The 21,339-nt window shown below is 38.6% G+C and overlaps 1 pseudogene; it reads left to right on the forward strand.

Moving 5' to 3' along the window:
* The first annotated feature begins 10,005 nt into the window (after positions 1-10,005).
* LOC147352849 (olfactory receptor 5I1-like) lies at positions 10,006-10,934 on the forward strand (annotated as a pseudogene).
* The last annotated feature ends 10,405 nt before the right edge of the window (positions 10,935-21,339 follow it).

Here is a 21,339-nt window from a genome sequence, read left to right on the forward strand (position 1 = left end):
TAATCCAGTGAAGATAAACATGTAGATCAAAACAATAAGATAGATAATCCAGAAATAGAAAAAAAAAAAAATCACAATGGCAATAACCTACTAATTATACCCTAGGAGTTTCTTGGAAACGAGATCCCATTGGAATCTTCACTTATTAGTTCCCTAATGATATTTGAATGTATGTAAAAGTCCTTGATTCTGTTGGTGAAATTATTCATTCAGGTAATAGGAAAATAGCTCCTTTCTTGGTAAGTAGAATCTGTGGTTACCAGATTGGCTTTATTGGTACAAAAATAGACTTTTGTGGATATGAGAGGAAGAATATGTGTCTAAATACTTAAGAAATCACATTTATCAGTTAGTATCATTCCCACAAACCTATATTGTTCATTACTCTATAGTTTATATAGTGATCTGAAACAGTTTTTATTTAATTAAGATTTTTGTTAACACATAGTGAAATGAAACATAGCTGGCTACCTGATAGTTTCAATTAATTTACTTTCCATTCCAATGCTGTTTTCTTGGGTTTGTGAAGTATTTAGTGAATCACTGCATTTTGAATGGCTTTTTTTTTTGTTGTTGTTCATAACTGTTTAAAGCAAGAATCTAACATTTGCTATATTCTCCTACTTGTCCCCTCATCCTTCTCTTCTCACTCAAATCTCTACATGCACATCTTAGCTATCAGAAAATATGTTCAGTGAGAGTCCCTGAGAGTAATGTTCTGTGTTTTCAGTAAATATGTGAGTCATTCAGTAACTTTCACCTCAGTCTGTCTCATGGTGACCACACTTATTAATGCCCTAGTCACCTTCATGACTGACGTCATGAGTTTGACTTCACACACATCTGAATTTGTATTATACCTGTAAACTACTCCCCAAATGCCTTGAAATATTAAGCTTCAGTGTTCTTATGCAAAATGCGAAATTAATAATATGAATCTGACTCATGGAGAGCAGATCTATCTTAAGCTTTGGAGTAAGGAGCTTGGGTTCCAATCCAGTTTTCATTACGTCTTAGCTCTCCAGCTGTCTGTGCTTTAAATCCCTCAACTTTAAAAGAACAATGATAGTGATAGTAACTGCTGTGTAATTTTGTTAGTATATTTTTCAGTGACCTTTAAGTAAATATATGTAGTGTTTAGAATATTGCATTTCAAATCACAATAATTATATAAAAGATAACTATTATTAATAAAGCTTTCCCACCACATAGTTGTAAATATAGTTTTAAATATAAGCTAAATATGAGACAGCAGTGAAGTAACTGCAATTAATTTTTATCCTACACCTACTATATGTCAGCCTGTCTAAAATGTGACAAGAAAGTTTACATAGATGGATAAAATTCCTAATTTAATCCATAGTGTAACCATGTGAATATTGTTGTAATTATTAAAGACTTACGTATATCCATGCCTGAGGCCAGGGACGGTGGCCAGGAGGACCAACCCCACATCCAAGGAGCCCTGACTGCATGAGCGCAGAAGGGCCTAGAGGAGCTATCCCACGTTGAAGGTCAGGAAGGGTGGCAGTGAGGAGATACCCCTCATCAAAGGTAAGGAGCAATGGCTGCTCTTTGCTGGAGCAGCTGTGAAGAGATACCCCACTCTCAAGGTAAGAGAAACCCAAGTAAGACGGTTGGTGTTGCTAGAGGGTATCAGAGGGCAGACACACTGAAACCACACTCACAGAAAACTAGTCAATCTAATCACACTAGGACCACATTGTCTAACTCAATGAAGCTAAGCCATGCCTGTAGGGCAATCCAAGATGGGTGGGTCATGGTAGAGAGATCTGACAGAATGTGGTCCACTGGAGAAGGGAATAGCAAACCACTTTAGCATTCTTGCCTTGAGAACCCAATGAACACTATGAAAAGGCAAAATGATAGGATACTGAAAGAGAAACTCCCCAGGTCAGTAGGTGCCCAATATGCTACTGAAGATCAGTGGAGAATTAACTCCAGAAAGAATGAAGGGATGAAGCCAAAGCAAAAACAACACCCAGCTGTGGATGTGACTGGTGATAGAAGCAAGGTCCGATGCTGTAAAGAGCAATATTGCGTAGCAACCTGGAATGTCAGGTCCGTGAATCAAGGCAAACTGGAAGTGGTCAAACAAGAGATGGCAAGAGTGAATGTTGACATTCTAGGAATCAGCGAACTGAAATGGACTGGAATGGGTGAATTTAACTCAGATAATCATTATATCTACTGCTGCGGGCAGGAATCCCTCAGAAGAAATGGAGTAGCCATCATGGTCAACAAAAGAGTCCGAAATGCAGTACTTTGATGCAATCTCAAAAATGACAGAATGATCTCTGTTCATTTCCAAGGTAAGCCATTCAATATCACAGTAATCCAAGTCTATGCCCCAACCAGTAACGCTGAAGAAGCTGAAGTTGAACGGTTCTATGAAGACCTACAAGACCTTTTAGAACTAACACCCCAAAAAGATGTCCTTTTCAGTATAGAGGACTGGAATGCCAGAGTCGGAAGTCAAGTAACATCTGGAGTAACAGGCAAATTTGGCCTTGGACTACAAAATGAAGCAGGGCAAAGACTAACAGAGTTTTGCCAAAAAAATGCACTGCTCATGACAAACACCCTCTTCCAACAACACAAGAGAAGACTCTATACATGGACATCACCAGATGGTCAACACCGAAATCAGATTGATTATATTCTTTACAGCCAAAGATGGAGAAGCCCTATACAGTCAGGAAAAACAAGACCAGGAGCTGACTGTGGCTCAGACCATGAACTCCTTATTGCCAAATTCAGACTTAAATTGAAGAGAATAGGGAAAACCATTAGACCATTCAGGTATGACCTAAATCAAATCCCTTATGATTATACCGTGGAAGTGAGAAATAGATTTAAGGGCCTAGATCTGATAGATAGAGTGCCTGATGAACTATGGACTGAGCTTCGTGACCTTGTACAGGAGACATAGACCAAGACCATCCCCATGGAAAACAAATGCAAAAAAGCAAAATGGCTGTCTGAGGAGGATTTACAAATAGCTGTGAAAAGCAGAGAAGTGAAAAGCAAAGGAGAAAAGGAAAGATATAAACATCTGAATGCAGAGTTCCAAAGAATAGCAAGAAGAGATAAGAAAGCCTTCCTCAGCAATCAATGCAAAGAAATAGAGGAAAACAACAGAATGAGAAAGACTAGAGATATCTTCATGAAAATCAGAGACACCAAAGGAACATTCATGCAAAGATGGGCTCGATAAGGGACAGAAATGGTATGGACCTAACAGAAGCATAAGATACTAAGAAAAGATGACAAGAATACACAGAAGAACTGTACAAAAAACATCTTCACGACTCAGATAATCACGATGGTGTGACCACTGACCTAGAGCCAGACATCCTGGAATGTAAAGTCAAGTGGGCCTTAGAAAGCATCACTACGAAGAAAGCTAGTGGAGGTGATAGAATTCCAGTTGAGATATTCCAAATCCTGAAAGATGATGCTGTGAAAGTGCTGCACTCAACATGCCAGCAAATTTGGAAAAATCAGCAGTGGTCACAGGACTGGAAAAATGTCAGTTTTCATTCCAATCCCAAAGAAAGGCAATGCCAAAGAATGCTCAAATTACCACACAGTTGCACTCATCTCATGCTACTAAAGGACTGCTCGAAATTCTCCCAACCAGGCTTCAGCAACATGTGAACCGGGAACTTCCAGATGTTCCAGCTGGTTTTAGAAAAGGCAGAGGAACAAGAGATCAAATTGTCAACGTCCGCTGCATCATGGAAAAAACGAGACTTCCAGAAAAATATCTATTTCTGCTTCACTGACTATGCCAAAGCCTTTGACTGTGTGGATCACAGTAAACTGTGGACAATTCTGAAAGAGATGGGAATACCAGACCACCTGATCTGCCTCTTGAGAAATTTGTATGCAGGTCAGGAAGCAACAGTTAGAACTAGACATGGAACAGCAGACTAGTTTCAAATAGGAAAAGGAGTACATCAAGGCTGTATATTGTCACCCTGTTTATTTAACTTATATGCAGAGTATACCATGAGGAATGCTGGACTGGAAGAAACACAAGCTGGAATCAAGATTGCCAGGAGAAATATCAATAACCTCAGATATGAAGATGACACCACCCTTATGGCAGAAAGTGAAGAGGAACTAAAAAGCCTCTTGTTGAAAGTGTAAGTGGAGAGTGAAAAAGTTGGCTTAAAGCTCAACATTCAGAAAATGAAGATCATGGCATCCGGTCCCATCACTTCATGGGAAATAGATGGGGAAACAGTGGAAACAGTGTCAGAATTTATTTTGGGGGCTCCAAAATCACTGCAGTTGGTGACTGCAGGCATGAAATTAAAAGACGCTTACTCCTCAGAAGGAAAGTTATGACCAAACTAGATAGCATATTCAAAAGCAGAGACATTATTTTGCCAACAAAGGTTCATCTAGTCAAGGCTATGGTTTTTCCAGTGGTCATGTATGGATGTGAGAGTTGGACTATGAAGGCTGAGCACCGAAGAATTGATGCTCTTGAACTGTGGTGTTGGAGAAGACTCTTGAGAGTCCCTTGGACTGCAAGGAGATCCAACCATTCCATTCTGAAGGAGATCAGCCCTGGGATTTCTTTGGAAGGAATCATGCTAAAGCTGAAACTCCAGTACTTTGGCCACCTCACGTGAAGCGTTCACTCATTCTGAAAAGACTCTGATGGTGGAAGGGATTGGGGGCAAGAGGAGAAGGGGACGACAGAGGATGAGATGGCTGGATGGCATCACTGACTCGATGGACGTGAGTCTGAATGAACTCTGGGAGTTGGTGATGGACAGGGCGGCCTGGCGTGCTGCGATTCTTGGGGTCGCAAAGAGTCGGACACGACTTAGTGACTGATCTGATCTGATCTGATCTAAGTATATCCATATATATATGTGATATGTTATATATAATAGTATACATGTAGTAAATGTAGTACTCTAAAGTATACGTTAAAGTCTAACCGAGTTCATATATGCTGTGTATATATATAGAAATATACTTTTCTCTCTCTGTCTCTCTCCACACCTAATTGTGCAATCGCACACAGCCCAAAGGTAGTTAGTATGAGATTCTAATGAAATTCTTATTAAGTATAAAGATAGCTCTTACATTTATAAACACTCTGAATACCTTGAAAACAGACAAAATAAGAATAAGAACCACTTTCCTGACAAGCTGCTGCATCTCAGTCACACTTTTTGAGGTAATAACAGAAGACAGTACCCTAACTACTCCATTTCTCTTTGACTTTTCTGTGCCTATGTCAGAGCATGGTTTTAAGAATTAGAAGACTAGAACAATAAAGTTCTTAGCATAGTTGCTGTCAATAATTTTTACCCAAGTGATAGAATGACCCCAACCATTTTGTTTTGACCCGTTTGTTTGTGGCAAAGGTAACATAGCTCATTGTATGTTTTGTTGATTTGTTTTACAGATTTCCAAGTCATCCTTCAAGGTTAAAATAAAATTTCTTTCTCTTACAAGTCATATTCAAATTCTTCCTACACCAGGAAAAGCTCTGAGACTCCAGAAACAGAAATTGACAGAACTCTTAGGTTCAACACCCTGAATTATACTAGAATAAAATTAAAGGCATTTAATTGTGTTTGCTCACCTATATAATTAGTGAGGAAGAAAATAATATATATATATATATATAGAAAATTTTAAGCATTAGAAGTTAACTTATGGCCAATTTTTTCCCACCTTATTCAGTTAATATTTATTCAGCACTTACTATGTGTTCCACGTTCAGTCATTAAGTCATGCTCGATTCTTTGTGACCCCATGGAATGCAGCAACACAGGATTCCCTGTCTTTCTTTATCTCTGAAGTTTGCTCAAATTCATGTCATTGAGTCAGTGATGTTATCTAACCATTTTATTCTCTGTGGCCTCTTCTCCTTTTACCTTCAACCTTTCACAGCATCAGGGTCTTTTCCAAATAGTTGGCTCTTCACATAAGTTGGCCAAAGTACTGGAGCTTCAGCTTCAGCATCAGTCCTTCCAATTAATATTCAGGGTTGATTTCCTTTGGGGATGATTTGTCTGACCTTTTTTCAGTACAAGGGACTCTCAATAGTATTCTCCAGCACTGCAATTCAAAAACACAGTTCTTCAGCATTCAGCCTTATTTATGGCCCAACTCTCATATTCATTCATGACTACTGGAAAAACCATAGCTTTGACAATATGAACCTTTGTCAGCAAAGTTATGTCTCTGCTTTTTAATACACTGTCAAGATTTGTCATAGCTTTTCTTCCATGGAGCAAGTGTGTTTTAATTTTATCCTGCAGTCACCATCCATAGTGACTTGGAAGACTAAGAAAATAAAATTTGTCACTATTTTCCACTTTTTAGCTATCTATTTGCCATGAAATGATGGGACCAGATGCCATGATCTTCATTTTTTGAAAGTTGAGTTTTAAGCCAGCTTTTTCACTCTCCTCTTTCACTCTCATCAAGAGGCTCTTTAGTTCCTCTTCACTTTCTGCCATTAGTGGAGTATCATCTGCATATGTGAGGTTGTTGATATTTCTCTCAGAAATCTTGATTCCAGCTTGTGATTCACCCAGTTGACATTGCACATGATGTATCTACATATAAGTTAAATAAACAAGGAGGCAATAAACAACTTTTTTAAACTCCTTTCCCAATCTTGAAACAGTCAGTTGCTCCATGAAAAGTTCTAACTGTTGTTTTTTGGCCCACATACAGGTTTCTCAGGAGACCAGTAAGGTGTTCCTATGCTATCATTTCTTTAAGAATTTCCCATAGTTTATTATGATCCACACAGTCAAAAATTTTAGCATGGCCAATGAAGCAGAAACAGATGTTTTTCTGGAATTCTTTTGCTTTCTTTATGATGCAATGAATGTTGGCAATTTGATCACTAGTTCCTCTGTCTTTCCTAAACCCAACTTGTACATCTGGAAGTTCTTGGTTTATGTATTGTTGAAGTCTAATTTGAAGGACTTTGTGTGTAAATTTACTGGCCTGCAAGATAAGCACAAGTGTACAGTAGTTTAAACATTTTTAGCATTGCCCTTCTTTGTTATTGGAATGAAAATTGACCTTTCCAGGCCTGTGGCCATTGCCGAGTTTTCCTAACTTGCTGGCAGATTGAGTGCAGCACTTTAATAGCATCATCTCTTGGGATCTGAAACAGCTTAGTGGAATTCCATCACCTCCATTAGCTTTGTTTTTAGTAATGCTTCCTAAGGCCCATTTGACCTCACATTCCAAGTTGTCCAGTTATTGGTGAGCAACAACACCATTGCAGTTATCTGGGTCATTAAGACATTTTTTGTATAGTGCTTCTGTGTATTTTTTCACCTCTTTCTAATAACTTCTACGTCTGTTAAGTGCTTACCATTTCTCTCCTTTATCTTGCACATCTTTGTGTGAAATATTCCCTTGATACTTCCAATTTTTTAAAGAACTGTCTAGTTTTCAGGAGCCGCGTTAGGCATTACTGACAAAATGAAGGTGCGGTCCCCAGCCCTCCTCTCCTCATTCCACAGGCACGGAAGGAGTTACACCTTGTAATTCTGACTTGTCTTTTCCTCTCCTCGGCTGAGTTGACTGAAAATGAATATTAAGGTGCTTATTGTTCTTGAGAGAAGCATGAGAAGGCACAAAGCCTTCTGCAGCATTGTTCAGAAAATCACTCATAAAGTTAATCATTGACATTTGTTCAAGGACTTTTACATAAGAGTGTTCCAGGATGAGCACATAGACCATAGCTTGAGGCCATGGGAGGGATTGATATCTGAAGACTATTTGTGAGGAGAATGTTTATGGCAAAGGAGTTTATTGAATTTAGGGCTTAGAAATAATTAAAATAGTTAGAAGTTAAAGATTTAAGGAATCTTGTAAAGTTAGCATATTTTACTATAGCTAATAGAAGTTAGGAATTTTTAGAAACACTATACCTAGAAGCTTTTTTAAGAGATAGTGAGCTCAGGATGTTACAGGCAAACAGGATTCAGGAAGATAAGTAGTAAACTGAGGGAAGGTAGCATGAGTTACTATGTAATCACAAATTAACTATAGGACACATTAGAAGAGGTAGATAATAGATAATAAGGCTGATTCCAAGAGAATCACTGAAGCAGAAACTCTGAAGAGCAACAATTATTTATGGAGATACTAAATCTAGGAAGGGGGGGACTGAAAATGTCAAACTTCTGGCCTAATGTTTTTGTAAAAGTATAAAAGACAATCTTAAACTTGAAATAAAGAGGCAGTCTATAGAAAACTGAGAGGCTGTCTCATTTACTGACACCATCCATCTTTTCAGGTTGAATCCCTGGTTTCTGGAGTTGGACTCCAGAATTTAGTCTTTCTCATTGTATTATTTTCCTCTACTTCTTTGCATTGTTCATTTAAGAATGTCTTCTTATCTTTCCTTGTATTCTCTGGAACTCTGAATTCAGTTGGGTATATCTTTCCCTTTCACCTTGCTTTTCTTCTCTTCTTTCCTCAGCTATTGTAAAGCCTTCTCAGAGATCCATTTTTCCTTCTGCATTTCTTTTTCTTGGGGCTGGTTTTGGTCACCACATCCTGTATAGTATTATGAACATCCATCCATAGTTCTTCAGGCATTCTGTCTACCTGATCTAGTACCTTGAATCTAGTTATTACCTCCACTTTATAATCACAAGAGATTTGACATAGGCCATGCCTGAATGGCCCAGTGTTTTTCCCTACTTTTGTCAATTTAATCCTGAATTTTTCAATAAGGAGCTGATGACCTGTGCCAAAATCAACTTCAGATTTTGTTTTTCCTGACCACATAGAGCTTCTTTACTTTCTGCTGAAAGAAATCATAACCCATCTGATTTTGGTATTTTCCATCTGATTATGTCCATGTGTAGAGTTATCTCTTGTGTTGTTGGGAAAGAGTGTTTGCTGTGACCAGTGCGTTCTCTTGACAAAACTCTGTTAGTGTTTTCCATGCTTTATTTTGTTCTCCATTGCCAAACTTGCCTGTTATTCCAGATATCTCTTGACTTGTTAATTTTATATTCCAATCCTCTATGCTAAAAAGGACATATTTTTCTGGTGTTTAGTTCTAGAAGGTGTTGTAGGTCTTCACAGAATAGGTCAACCTCAACTTCTTCAGCATTAGCTGTTGGGGCATAGACTTGAATTACTGTGATTTTCATTGTTTGCCTTGGAAAAGAACTGATCATTATGTCATTTTTGAGATTACACACAAGTACTGCACTTAGTACTCTTCCATTGCCTTGAGAATCCTATGAACAGTATGTGTGCTTAATAGAAGCCAAGAATTATAAAAATGCCAGAGAAAAGCAGTTAAGTACTTTAATCTCCTTTACTTAATATCTTGCCTGGATTTATGAAATTGCCATAGTCTTCCATGTTAGAAACCCACTCTCATCTGATATTAATTGACATTTGTTTTCATTTCATTAATATCTATTTTAGTTTCTCATTTTTTTTAAAGCTGATGTATTTCATTACATCACTGCAATCACCATGTCAAGAATATAACATACTACAATCTATTAAATACTGGACAGAAAGAGTAAACTGTTCTTTAGTTATCATTACAAGATGTTCTCTTTAAGTCAACATGTTCTTAATAATACATATTTTTTTCTTGATATCATCAGTTCATTCCTTACTCCATTATTCCTTTCATCCTCTTTACCAGCTATTGTATTATATTTGGGATACAGAAAAGTAAGAAAAACCAGATATGATCCATGCATGTCTGTCCAATGGAAGAACTCATCATTAATGAGATAAATAAAATGTAATTATCAACCATGAGATATAGCTGCTAAATTCTGAAATATATTTCTCAGAGTTTATATTTGAAAGGATGTTTGGGTTGAGGTTATTTAATTGGTTGTTTATTTAAGCAATAAAATAACATTATACCTATTTTTCTTTTTCCATTAATATAATATTTTAGAGTGTTAGAATTCTTATAAAAAGAAAACAGCACAGAATATGGACTTTATAGATGGAAACTATACCTTGGTAACAGAGTTTATTCTGTTAGGGTTTCCAACTCGTCTTGTTTCTCCTGCTTCTGACTTTGTACTCTATGATTTTAATGGGGAACGTTGGATTGATGATGCTAATCAGGGTTGATCCGCATCTTCAAATGTCCATGCATTTTTTCCTTAGTAACCTATACTTTGTAGACATTTGTTATTCTTCCACCATTGTTCTCCAAATGCTTGTCAACTTCCTCTCTCAGAATAAGTCCATTCCCTGTCATGGCTGTGCACTGCAGTTTTATTTTGCCTGTACTTTCGCAGATACCGAATCCTTTATCTTGGCTGCCATGACATATGATCTCTATGTCGCCATCTGTAACCCTTTACTGTACACGACTGTGATGTCTCGGGGCATCTGCGTATGGTTGATCGTCTTGTCATACTTTGGAGGCAATATGAGTTCCCTGGTGCACACATCCTTTGCGTTTATTCTGAAATACTGTGATAAAAATGTCATTAATCATTTTTTGTGTGTGTGACCTCCCTCCCTTGCTTAAGTTATTGTGCACAGACACATCACTTAATGAGTGGCTTTTCTCCACATATGGCAGCTCAGTGGAAATTATCTGCTTCATCGTCATCATCATCTACTTTTATATTCTCCTCTCAGTCTTAAAGATCCGTTCTTCCAACGGGAGGAAGAAGACCTTCTCTACCTGTGCTTCTCACTTGACATCCGTGGCCATCTACCAGGGAACTCTGCTCTTCATTTACTCATGACCCAGCTACTTGTATTCTCCCAACACTGATAAAATCATCTCAGTGTTCTACACCATCATCATCCCAGTGTTGCATCCCTTGATTTATAGTTTGAGAAACAAAGACATAAAAGACACTACTAAAAAACTCTTAAAACCAAAGATAAATTCCTCCTGAGATATAAAGTTCCAGGATTCATTACAAACTCCAGCTGTGTGTATACTCAGTTGTGTCCAACTCTTTGGAACACCATGGACTATAGCCTGTTAGGCTCTTATGCCTGTGGAATTATCCAGGAAACAATACTGGAATGGGTTGCCATATCCTCCTCCAGGGGATCTTTCCCACACAGGGATCAAACCTGCATCTCTTGTTTCCTGCATTGACAATCAGATTCTTTACCCCTGCAATACCTGGGACAAAGTGTAGCTAAGAACCTGCCAACAACCTTGCCAGCACATACACAACTTCTCACACAAGCATTTTATCAAACACTTAAACACATTTCATAGCCCCAAGATAAAGTAAACATTTAAAAGATTCAAAACTGCTGCAATGTTATATTTGAATAACTTTCCAACTATTCACTTCACTTCAGTCACTCAGTCATGTCCAACTCTTTGAAATCCTGTGGACTGCAGAACATCAAGTTTCCCTGTCCATCACCAACTCCTGGAACTTGTTCAAACTCATGTCCATCGAGCTGGTGATGACAACCAACCATCTCATCTATTGTCCCCTTCTCCACCTGCCTTCAATCTTTCCTGGCATCAAGGTCTTTTCCATTGAGTCAGTTCTTCATCTCAGGTGGCCAAAGTATTGGAGCTTCAGCTTCAGCATTAGTCCTTCCAATAAATATTACTTTAGGATTGACTTATTTTAGCCTCTTGCAGGCCAAGGGATTCTCAAAAGTCTTCTGCAACACGACAGTTCAGAATCATCCGTTATTTTGGCACTCAGATTTCTTTATGGTCCGACTTTCACATCCATACATGACTACTGGAAAAACCATAGCTTTGACTAGACAGACCTTTGTTGGTAAAGTAATGGCTCTGCTTTTTAACACTCTCTCTGGGTTTGTCATAACTTTTCTTCCAAGGTGCAAGAAAGTGTCTTTTAATTTCATGGCTGCAGTCACCATCTGCAGTGACTTTGGAGCTCAAGAAAATAAAGTCTGTCGCTTCCAACCATTAGGAGCTGGGAGTTAATGCTAGAACAGATTGTAATAGGTTGTCTTAAAAGATATAGTAAGAACCTCAGATATTGTGTCTGTGTGTGTTTTCATGTGTAGAATATCTCATTAACAAGATTACAATTACAAAATTACTGGATTAGTGAGGAAGTCAGATTCCTTTGGTTTCTGTACTATATCTTGTACCCAACTAGTCAATTTCACTTTGATCAATTACTTAATTTTTCTGTCTCAATTGTCTCACCTGTAAAGTGAGAAGAGTATAGTACCTACATCAATGACTGTTACATGTTTGACTAAAGGCTGAGAATCATGCCTGAACCATGTTAAACACTTGAAAGATCTTAAATACATATATTTATTTAATCAATTAAAATACATATAGTGCAACGAGATGGTGTGATGAAGGGATGCAAAGAAAGGAATAATACAAAATCAAATACCTTTTTTTAAAGTGCTGCCCAATAACAAGTCAAGAGCCTTCTATACCCAAGTTAATCCAAATTAATTTGAAAACTTTTTCTAAGTAGCAGCTTGCAGACTAAAGGTTAATTACTAGAAAATCATTTGTTTTCCTACCTATCTTTTATTTTTATGCATGGAAGTGTTACTGAAAATGTGGAACATCCTTCTCTGTTATCTCAGAAACACAATTAGCTACTGAGTGTATAATCTGCGTCTTCAAAGTCTGGTCAACTGACATGACATTGCAAAGCACCACAGAGAACATGCACTTGAAACCTGAACATAAAGGACATATATAATTGCAAAATGTATTTCCATAATTGATGTTTTTGCTGTTTATTATTATTTTCATCATTCAGTTCATTTCAGTTCAGTCGCTCTGTCATGTCCGACTCTTTGAGACCCCAAGGGCTGCAGCATGCCAGGCCTCCCTGTCTATTACCAACTCCCAGAGTTTACTCAAACTCATGGCCATTGAGTCGGTGATGACATCCAACTATCCCATCCTCTATAGTCCCCTTCTCCTCCAACCTTCAATATTTCCCAGCATCAGGGTCTTTTCCAATGAGTCAGGTCTTTGAATCAGGTGGCCAAAATATTGGATTTTCATCATTATTTTTTTATTATACAATTATTTAATTGTCATTTGTATATCTATTTGGTGAGGTATTCGTTCAAATCATGTCCTCATTTTAATTGGGTTGTCTTTTTATTATTTATAAGTATTTTTGTATATTCTGGCTACAAACTTCTTGTTACATATCTGTTTTGCAAATATTTTCTTCAGTTAATGTATAAATCTAACATCTATCTATGTTACATAATGATCAGATCAGTCACTCAGTCGTGTCTGACTCTTTGCGACCCCATGAATCGCAGCATGCCAGGCCTCCCTGTCCATCACCAACTCCTGGAGTTCACTCAAACTCATGTCCATCGAGTCAGTGATGCCATCCAGCCATCTCATCCTCTGTCGTCCCCTTCTCCTCTTGCCCCCAATCCCTCCCAGCATCAGAGTGTTTTCCAATGAGTCAACTCTTTACATCAGGTGGCCAAAGTACTGGAGTTTTAGCTTTAGCATCATTACTTCCAAAGAAATCCCATGGCTGATCTCCTTCAGAAAGGACTGGTTGGATCTCCTTGCAGTCCAAGGGACTCTCAAGAGTCTTCTCCAACACCACAGTTCAAAAGCACCAATTCTTCAGTGCTCAGCCTTCTTCACAGTCCAACTCTCACATCCATACATGACCACAGGAAAATCATAGCCTTAAAATGATTTCGTAAAATTATGTAACAGGAATAATTAATAATCAATGAAACATTATCCCCTCTGCTTATATTCTATTCATACTGCTTCAGTTTTCTTTTGCTATATAACCACTGTCTCAAAATGGCAAGGTTTAAATAACTGGGATGAATTCTGTTATTCTTCATTTTGACTATGGTCAGATGGTATCATACCATATAGCATCCCATGGACAGAGGAGCCTGGTGGGTACAGTCCAGGGGGGTCTCAAAACAACAGCTGCTGCTGCTGCTGCTAAGTCACTTCAGTCGTGTCCAACTCTGTGCGACCCAATAGATGGCAGCCCACCAGGCTCCCCTGTCCCTGGGATTCTCCAGGCAAGAACACTGGAGTCAGTTGCCATTTCCTTCTCCAATGCATGAAAGTGAAAAGTAAAAGGGAAGTTGCTCAGTCATGTCCAACTCTTCACGACCCCATGGACTGCAGCCTACCAGGCTCCTCTGTCCATGAGATTTTCCAGACAAGAGTATAGGAGTGGGGTGCCATTGCCTTCTCCACAAAACAACAGTTACCAAGGATAAATAGTAGTTTAAGGGTTCTTCCTGTTTTATTTCAAAAGTAGTTGTCGTTTCATCTTACAAATAACAACCTGTGAATAAACTGAACTTCATGTGAACAATATGTCATATTTTTTAGGTCCAAAAAATATACACATCACTCACATTCCAATTTTTACATATTAACCAAGATACATACACATGCAAACACATGACAAACATATAAACCCATGCAAACACAATGTAGATAAGCCTATATATTTCAGCAATATTCCACAGCAATTCACCCCAAGATGATCATGGACCTATTTGCCAAGAAAAATTTAAGTCTCTTCTCTCTCTGGCTGTTGTGGTGCAATTGTTGGTCTTCTGTATCCTTGATGATTCTGAGTGTCTCATGCTGGCAGTGATGGCTATGATCAGTACAAGGCCATCAGCAGCCCCTTGTTCTATGTGGTCAGCATGTCCATCAGGGTGTGCTTTCTGCTCATAGCTGGGATTTACCTAGTGGGAATGGCAGATGCTCTGATGCACATAGCATTAACATCCTGCTTATGTTTCTGTGGGTCAAATGTGATTAACCATTCCTTCTGTGACTCACCTCCACTTTTCCTCCTTTCCTGCTCTGGCATACAGATCAATGAATTAGTGACATTAACCAATTTTAGCTACACTGAGATGTTTACTGTTTCAAGAGTACTTGTCTCTTACTGTTACATCATCCTAGCAATTTTGAAGATCCATTCTGTTGAGGGAAGGTTCAAAGCTTTCTACACCTGTATCTCCCACCTAACTCCTGTGGCAATTTTCCAGGAAACTGTACTTTTCATGTATTCCAGTCCAAGTCCATCCTATTCTCTGGATAAAGACAAGATGACCTCATTTTTTTTACACAATTAATCTCTTGTGATTTCTGTGTTAAACCCTCTGATAAATAGCCTAGAAAATAGAGATGTGGAACAGTCCCTGAAAAAAACTGAAAAATGAAAGGTGGTTTTAAAATATGTATATTATACATACACAGAAAAAGACACTAGATACATAGATTTGTTGCTTTTTCAAAATTTTATTCATGACTGAAGAAAAACAAGTTTGCCTCAAGTACTTGTTAGTAAATGAATGCATGTTATAAAGTCCAATCTTCCAAAATATTATAGTCCAAGACATTACCTGCTTCATTATGTGTCAAAAATTATAATATATATGATATCTCCTCTTTGCCAAAATCTTTCCAGAGTTCATTTATTTATTTATTTTTATTTTCTAAATTTTATGGTTCATTCTTTCACTCAAAAAAATTTTTTTAATATTACACTAGATTTTCTGTTTGTTTGTTGAGATATATTTAAGCATTTAGGTCTTTTACATTATATTGTTCATATTGTACTTTCTAGACTAATTAATATAAGCTAAAGCAATGTGGGTGCTCAGTTGATAAGCCGTGTCTGGCTCTTTGCAACACCATGTAAGAAGGAGCAGGACCCTGTGGTCCTTGTCCTCCCCTCTCCCCATGTTCTCTGCCTGCCTTTTTTTTCTTTTTCCTGTGGAAAACTTTAGTCAAGACTAAGTTTAATCAGAGATGTGAGAAATGTGGAAACAAAGGAAAATAATCAAAGGAGAAGAAATAATAATGTAATTATTAGGCATAGTCAAGGATCTTAGTTCTTTCTTAATGGCCATAGATAATATTCTGAGCCATATCCTGTGAGCTGTCTTAAAGACACTAAATCCCCAGGCAGAGAAGGTAACAACATGATGACCAGACAGTACCCCAGACATGAGCTGCCATAATTCCAAGAATTGACCACAAAGAATTGGCAACAACTGACCCTGGAACTGAAGATTAATTGTACCTAAAAACAACCAAGGTGATGTTGGTCAGGCCACCGCTGACCAATTTGAAGATGACTGTCATAACTGACTGTGCTATTTCTGTGTGTTGCTCTCTCTTTCTGTCTATGAAACTCTTGGCCCACTGGTTGTCCATGGAGGGGAAGTCTGCCTTTGAACCGATGTCCAGCACACTCTATGCCCAACACCACACCCCAGTCGCTGGCATCTGAAATAAAGCAAATTTTCCTTTCCACCAGCATAACCTGTTTATTCTATTTTGAGCAGCAAACAGCTGGAATCCTAAGACTCTTTGGTAACAGACAGACCCTTCAGGCTCTTCTGTCAGTGTGATTTTCCAGCCAAGAAAACTGGAGTGGGTTGCCATTTCCTCTTCCAGGATATCTTCCTGTCCAAGGGATCAAAACTGCATTTTCTGCATATCCTGTATTGGCTCCTATATAAGGAAATGGCAACCCATTCCAATATACTTGCTTGGTGGGCTACAGCCCATAGGGTTGCAAAGATTTGAACATGACTGAGGGACTGAACAACCTGCATTGGCCAGAATACTTTACCACTGAGACACCTGAGAAGCCCCAAGCTAAGAGCTAATCAGTTCAGTTCAGTTCAGTCACTCATTAGTGTCCGACTCTTTTGACCCCACGAATCGCAGCATGCCAGGCCTCCCTGTCCATCACAAACTCCCTGAGTTCACCCACTTTCATGTGCATCAAGTCAGTGATGACATCCAGCCATCTCATCCTCTGTCGTCCCCTTCTCCTCCTGCCCACAATCCCTCCCAGCATCAAGGTCTTTTCCAATGAGTCAACTCTTCACATGAGGTGGCCAAACTATTGGAGTTTCAGGCTCAGCATCATCAGTTCAGTTCAGTTCAGTCGCTCAGTCGTGTCCAACTCTTTGCGACCCCATGAATCGCAGCACTCCAGGCCTCCCTGTCCATCACCAACTCCCAGAGTTCACACAGACTCATGTCCATCGAGTCAGTAATGCCATCCAGCCATCTCATCCTCTGTCGTCCCCTTCTCCTCCTACCCAAAATTACTCCGAGCATCAGAGTCTTTTCCAATGAGTCAACTCTTCACATGAGGTGGCCAAACTACTGGAGTTTCAGCTTTAGCATCATTCCTTCCAAAGAAATCCCAGGGCTGATCTCCTTCAGAAAGGACAGGTTGTATCTTCTTGCAGTCCAAGGGACTCTCAAGAGTCTTCTCCAACACCACAGTTCAAAAGCATCAATTCTTCAGGGCTCAGCCTTCTTCACAGTCCAACTCTCACATCCATACATGACCACTGGAAAAACCATAGCCTTGACTAGATGAACATTTGTTGGCAAAGTAATGTCTCTGCTTTTGAATATGCTATCCAAGTTGGTCAAAACTTTCCTTCCAAGGAGTGTCTTTTAATTTCATGGCTGCAGTCACCATCTGCAGTGATTTTGGAGCCCCCCAAAATAACATCTGACACTGTTTCCATTGTTTCCCCATCTATTTCCCATGAAGTGATGGGACCAGATGCCATGATCTTCATTTTCTGAATGTTGAGCCTTAAACCAACTTTTTCACTCTCCACTTTCACTTTCATTAAGAGGCTTTTTAGTTTCTCTTCACTTTCTGCCATTATGGTAGTGTCATCTGCATACCTGAGGTTATTGATATTTCTCCCCGCAATCTTGATTCCAGTTTGTGTTTCTTCCAGTCCAGCTTTTCTCATGATGTATTCTGCATAGAAGTTAAATAAACAGGGTGACAATATACAGCCTTGACATACTCCTTTTCCTATTTGGAACCAGTCTGTTGTTCCATGTCTAGTTCTAACTGTTTGCTTCCTGACCTGAATACAAATTTCTCAAGAGGCAGATCAGGTGGTCTGGTATTCCCATCTCTTTCAGAACTGTCCACAATTTATTGTGATCCACACAGTCAAAGGCTTTGGCATAGTCAATAAAGCAGAAATAGATGTTTTTCTGGGACGCTCTTGCTTTTTCCATGATCCAGCAGATGTTGACAATTTGATCTCTTGTTCCTCTGCCTTTTCTAAAACCAGCTTGAACATCAGGAAGTTCACGGTTCACATATTGCTGAAGCCTGGCTTGGAGAATTTTGAGCATTACTTTACTAGCATATGAGATGAGTGCAATTGTGTGGTAGTTTGAGCATTCTTTGGCACTGCCTTTCTTTGGGATTGGAATGAAAACTGCCCTTTTCCAGTCCTGTGGCCACTGCTCAGTTTTCCAAATTTGCTGGCATATTGAGTGCAACACTTTCTCAGCATCATCTTTCAGGATTTGAAATAGCTCAAGTGGAATTCCATCACCTCCACTAGCTTTGTTCGTAGTGATGCTTTCTAAGGCCCACTTGACTTCACATTCCAGGATGTCTGGCTCTAGGTCAATGATCACACCATCGTGATTATCTGGGTCATGAAGATCTTTTTTGTACAGTTCTTCTGTGTATTCTTGCCATCTTTTCTTAGTATCTTCTGCTTCTGTTAGGTCCATACCATTTCTGTCCCTTATCGAGCCCATGTTTGCATGAAATGTTCCCTTTGGTATCTTTGATTTTCTTGAAGAGTTCTCTAGTCTTTCCCATTCTGGTGTTTTCCTCTATTTCTTTGCATTGATTGCTGAAGAAGGCTTTCTTATCTCTTCTTGCTATTCTTTGGAACTTTGCATTCAGATGTTTATATCTTTCCTTTTCTCCTTTGCTTTTCACTTTTCTTCTTTTCACAGCTCTTTTTAAGGCCTCCCCAGACGGCCATTTTGCTTTTTTGCATTTCTCAGCATCATAGTAAGCATCAATTAACTAATTAACTCTGGATAGATATATTAATCTCAGATTTAAAAAATACTTCAAATTGAGAGATTTAGAGTTAATAATCAGTGGGTTTTGCAATTTTAGTCAGTTATTCATGTGGACAAGTCCATATATTTTATAAGTAAAGAATTATGTTTTCCAGAACATGGAAAAATTCTGAGGACAGTATGTGAATTGGAATGTCAGAGAAAGATAAGCTGTTTATGATCTCACACATATATTGAACCTAAAAAGATCAAACCTTCTCAAAATCGATTGATGGTCTCCAGGATATTGAATGTGGAGTTAGTAGGAGATGTTGGGTCAAACTATACAAACTTTCTGATATTCAATGAACAAGTTCTGGGATTTCAATGCAGAAGGTCACTCTATTTAACAATAGTATGTCAAGTAAACTTGACATTTGTCAATACAGTAAGATCTGTTCTCATTATAAAAAAACTAAAAATGGTAACCATGTGATGTGATAAACATGTTAATTAATCCTATTCTGGTAATCATGAAGTGAAGTGAAAGTAGCTCAGTCACATCCAACTCTTTGCGACCCCATGGACTTCTCCATGGAATTCTCCAGGCCAGAATACTGGAGTGAGTAACCTTTCCCTTCTCCAGGGGATTTTCCCAATCCAGGGATTGAACCCAGGTCTCCCACATTGCAGGTGGACTCTTTACTAGCTGAGCCACAAGGGAAGCCCAAGAAGGCTGGAGTGGGTATCCTATCCCTTCTCCAGAGGACCTTTCTGATCCAGGAATCAAACCAGGGTCTCTAACATTGCAGGAGGATTCTTTAACAATAGAGGGAAGCCCAATCTTTTCACAATGCATGCATACATCAGCTTATCATCTTTATACCTATACACAATCTTTTTCAATTTTATCTAATTAAAGGTGGAAAGAAAGAGGAGATTCCTTAAAAAACTAGAAATAGAACTGTCATATGACCCAGCAATCCCACTGCTGGGCATACACAGCGAGGAAACCAGAATTGAAAGAGACATGTCTACTCCAATGTTCATTGCAGCACTGTTTATAATAGCCAGGACATGGAAGCAACCTAGATGTCCATCAGCAGATGAATGGATAAGAAAGCTGTGGTACATATACACAATGGAATATTACTCAGCCATTAAAAAGAATACATTTGAATCAGTTCTAATGAGGTGGATGAAACTGGAGCCGATTATACAGAGTGAAGTAAGCTAGAAAGAAAAACACCAATACAGTATACTAATGCATATATATGGAATTTATAAAGATGGTAATGATAACCCTGTATGCAAGACAGCAAAAAAGACACAGATGTATAGAACAGTCTTTTGGACTGTGGGAGAGGGAAAGGGTGGGATGATTTGGGAGAATGGCATTGAAACATGTATAATATCATACAAGAAACGAATCACCAGTCCAGGTTCGATGCAGGATACAGGATGCCTGAGGCTGGTGCACTGGGATGGCCCAGAGCGATGGTATGGGGAGGGAGATGGGAGGCGGGGTTCAGGATTGGGAACACATTTACACCCGTGGCGGATTCATGTTGATGTATGGCAAAACCAATACAATATTGTAGAGTAATTAGCCTCTAAATAAAATAAATAAATTTAAATTTTAAAAAAAAATGAAGAAACGCCCTCCCCTCGAGAGGACTGGAAGCAACTTTTATGTTCCTATTGTGTCTTTTATATTGCTATTTTCATTATTACAGTATTGTATTTAATTATTTATCAGTCAGTCTTCCCCTTGACTGAAAACTTTTTGAAGGAAGAATTGCCTTTCATTTTTGTAGCCTTGGGTTCCTAGTACTGTTAGACATTATTCATAAGTGAAAGAACAAATAAATAAAATTTCACTAAGATTTAAAAAAAAAAAAAAAGAGGAAAATAAGTCTGGAAGGTGAAGAGACAAAGAGCAATGGAAAGGGCACTGGTAAATTACATCATTTTACTTTCATTTTCAAATATTAACCATTCTGTCACTTCCTCCAAGATAATCTCCTACTCTTCTCCCCATTCTCAGCCCTGGTTGAGTGAAAAACAAAAAACAAAAAAACTGCCCACTCTTTCTTTTTGCCCTTTGGGTTTGCAAACAGCCATGTATTTAAATCATTATTTAATATCACCTGATTTGTGAGCATTCTTTGTCAAAGTACTGAGCATTCCATAACTTTTCATCAAAGCTCTCTGCATCTGAGAAACAATAGGGAATATTTGGTAAAATATGATAAACTAAAAATGCCAAGTGACGTTTTTCACTGATAATCTTTTCTCTGTAACACAAAAAAACAAAGAGTATGGCATTTACCCAATGTGTGTGTATGTCTATGTGTAGGTGCCACTTGTACTTAGTTTCTCGGTTGTGTTTGACTTTGTGTGATCTCATAGACTGTGGCCCCCCATGCTTATCTGTCCATGGGAGTCTCCCTCCAAACAAGAATAGTGGCTTGGGTTGCCATGCCCTC

The sequence above is a fragment of the Bos grunniens genome, chromosome 19 (genome assembly GCF_055505025.1).
Source record: "Bos grunniens cultivar Pamir isolate PY7600 chromosome 19, Bosgru_T2T1.0, whole genome shotgun sequence".
NCBI classification, from domain to species: Eukaryota; Metazoa; Chordata; class Mammalia; order Artiodactyla; family Bovidae; genus Bos; species Bos grunniens.